Here is a 3,801-nt window from a genome sequence, read left to right on the forward strand (position 1 = left end):
TAGCAGTCTAAGCCCATAGTATGGTAGCAAGTACATTTTGAATATTGACATGAAACTTCTCTGATTGTATTCAACCAAATGAATATTGATCTTCAAAGCAATCAACTCATCTCCTTTCTCCAAAGACTCGACCCTTGCTCAAACATTACTGGAAAAGAAAAACCTAATTGACTCCTGAGTAAGATTACAGCTTCACCACAAAGTCAGATGGGCTTTCTCATACATTTAGTCATTCACCAGTCACAGCCACTAACTCTAAATTCCAAAAAATAAATATTTTCTGTTTCAGCAGAATTTGTATAATAAAGTAATAACTGAGGAAGTGTTCAGACTTAAATAAAAATGCACTCTTTTGATGTGAAAAGTTGGGTTTTAGAAAAAAATTATCAACACATTAATGAGGAAATCAATTCCTCTGTAATATATGAATGTTGTCAGTGGAAAGAAAAAGTCCCAATATAGTAATTGAGCCTACTCATTTGATTAAACAATGTAAGTGTTTTCAAGTGTATTATTAGTTTAAGTTTCTAACAGTCTTTCTGACCTTTACTAACTCAAGATTCACTTCCCTTTATCTGAGGAGTACCACAAGCTGTCTCCTCTGCCTGAGAAGCACAAAGCCTTGTCTACTGATCACAGGGTGGCTCTTGGGAAAGCCCTCTAGTTGTATTTTTATAAATTTTTTTTTCTTTTTAATATATTTTTTTTTTTATTGAAGGACAATTGCTTTACAGAATTTTGTTGTTTTCTGTCAAACCTCAACATGAATCGGTTATAGGTATACATATATCTCCTCCCTTTCAGACTTCCCTCCCACATCCCTCTCCATCCTACCCTTCTAGGTTGATACAGAGCCCTGTTTGAGTTTCCTGAGCCTTGCAGCAAACTCCCAGTTGGCTATCGATTTTACATATGGTATTGTAAGTTCCAAAGCCTGAAATCTGAATCACAGAACGAGGGTGTAGTGGTGGCTACTGCATATTTATCTCTGTCCTGTAATGCACTTCTTAATCATGGCAAAATGTTGGGGGGGTCTTTACAATTCTGCATCTCTGGCCTTTATTTCTGCCATGAAAATATAAGCTCTAACAGTCATGTTATCAACATGTAGCGTATTCTAAAGTTTATGTGAGATCCCACTGCCTTTAGCATCTGAAGGGTCATTATCAATTCTCAATCATCACATTTATGTGCAACAGCCAACCATGCCCACAAGTGTTGCCTTTTCCCTCCACTAGACATTTTTTAATCAGATAACAAATCAGGGTGAGTTTAGTCAGGGGACTCATTTTCCTCCGGCAGTGATTCCATTAGCTGTCACAACTGGAGCTAAAGTCATGTACTTGGGTCACATTTTCCTTGATCCAGTTCTGTTCCTGCCTTTGGCAATATCAGCAGCTGTGATTATTATAACTACCCCTAGGTGACAGAACTTAGCATGTCATTTTGCAGGGGAAAAAGGCAGTGAAAACGGATGGAAGGCTTAGTATCTATATAATGTTTATGACATTCTCAAGTATCATAAGCTAAAAGAACAAATACCATGTAATCATGCCTGCCTGGGCTAGAGCAGAGGGCACCACATATGGACCATCGCTCAGGCAATAAAGCATTAATGATTCCTTTTTCTCCCCTAGTAATTTGAGCCACATGAAAAAAAAAATGGTAGCAGTTATTTTAAATCTTTTTTTTCTAACTGCTGGATGCTATATTGGTATGCTTTTCATGGTTCTCTTTGTTCCTTATTCCTTCTCAGATCAAGGAGAAATCAATGCTTAAAAACAGTTTTTAAATATTGACATTTATTCTGTAATCCAAAATAAAATTACTTAAAAATTTGGATATATCACCTAAGAAGAGAAAAGGTAATTTCTCTGAAAACAAATTATTGCTTGAGTTAACGGGGAACCCAATGTAAGTTCACATACATGTACCACAACAGTTTCTAAATAATGAGTTTCACAGTTTAAATTTAAGCAAGTGGTCTCACATGTGAAATGGGCTGCATCTTTAGTATACAAACATTGCTGCCATCAAATTTTGTGCTGAGTTTCAATAGAGAAAAACTGTACTGAGGACCAGGGATCAATTGTGAAGATTTGCTTTTCATTTTCTCATTATTTTAGCTGGATCCTTCCCTCCCTTACACAAAATTCACAAAGGTCTCCTCCTGGCTAGTATTTTTAGAAGTTGAACTTCAAAAGTTTTAGATGTTTGAGGTATTCTATTAGATTTGTTGGGAATAAGAGTTTTTGTGAGGCAGGTAAATGAACACCTGTACAGAGGTTTGCCCAGTCTTTAAGTTCTAAAGACACATGAAAAACTCTAATTTAGTTCATAAGTCTAAACTATTTAATGGGGAGACTCTTGATTTGCAGAGATAGAAATGATTTGAGAAAATATTTTTATTAGTGTGAAATTGACCCACCCATCTTATAAGTCGGGCAGATGCTCTACCGTTTTTCTATTTACATGTGTGTATACACATCATCAATTGACTCTATAAATAGTGTATTAAGTGTCCTCAGACTCTGACTGCAACACTGGAGATGCTTATTGAAAATACAAACTTGACATCTTAATCAGAGTTCATCTTGAGAGCAAGAGCTGAGGGGTGAGGAGCACCAAGTCCCACTTCCATCTTGTGATACTACTTTTTGGTTCTATGCTGAGTATCCTCGAGGTCAAAGGTCAGTTGGGCTGCAGCAGCCTTATCACCACCACGCTGACATTTAGGGATGCAATATGAATCCACGGGTAGATGGGGGAAACTCCTCTTGCCACTAAACTATTCAGGGGCTTTACACACATCAAAAATCCAAAAATGTCACTTTTCCTCAGGGTCCTTTAATTCTGCAGCAACTTTCACTCTTTCCAGCTAGAATTATAGTTGTTGTAGCTTTAATGACTTTTTACATGAAAGTTGTGTCATTTTAATTACTAACTAATCATGTTTACAAGCTGAGTTGTTTTTAGCTGGTGGCTCAGTGGTAAAGAATCTGCCTGCCAACCCAGGAGATGTGGGTTCAATCCTTGGATTGGGGAGGTCCCCTGGAGAAGGGAATGCAACCCACTTCAGTATTCTTGCCTGGGAAATTCCATGGACAGAGGAGCCTGGTGAGCTATAGTCCATGGGATCGCAAAAGAGTCAGACGCCACTTAGTGGCTAACATAAGGAACATTGGTGTCTAGTATAGGAAAAGAGTTCAAGTCTCTTAGATACTCAATTGGTTCATCTTGTAAGAAAATTAAATTGGAAATATTTGGAAGCTAGAAGATCTTTAATTCCTGTAAAAATGCTGGTTAGCTGTTGACTATAGTATGTATATACAACCATTTTACAGAATAGGCTGATTTAAGGAAAGGAGGGGAGGTATAAACACAAAATATTTTCTATGTTTCCCAATCATAGCTTTCATCCATACAATGCTAATGTCATTACTCTGTTCAAAACCCTAGAATAGATCCAGTGCCAACACTCTTACAATGGTCTGTGATGACTACATCATCACAAGCTTCCGCTCCTTTCCCTGTTTACACATCTGCTCTCTCCTCCCTCTCCTGTCTTCCTGACTTCCTTGTTCTCCCATAAACATGGTAATCACGCTGTTTTCTCTTCCTGAAATTTTGTTTGACTAAATACCTCTAAGTCTTTGTTTAAACCCCATCCTCTCACTGAGGTCCACTTCGATTAGTCTATTTTAAAATGAAGCTGTTCTCCCTATGAAATACCTGATTTCCCTGATCTTGCAATTTTTTTTTTCTTTTTTGCCATAACATGTTTCATCTTCTAACACAGAA

The sequence above is a fragment of the Odocoileus virginianus genome, chromosome 24 (genome assembly GCF_023699985.2).
Source record: "Odocoileus virginianus isolate 20LAN1187 ecotype Illinois chromosome 24, Ovbor_1.2, whole genome shotgun sequence".
Taxonomy (NCBI): domain Eukaryota; kingdom Metazoa; phylum Chordata; class Mammalia; order Artiodactyla; family Cervidae; genus Odocoileus; species Odocoileus virginianus.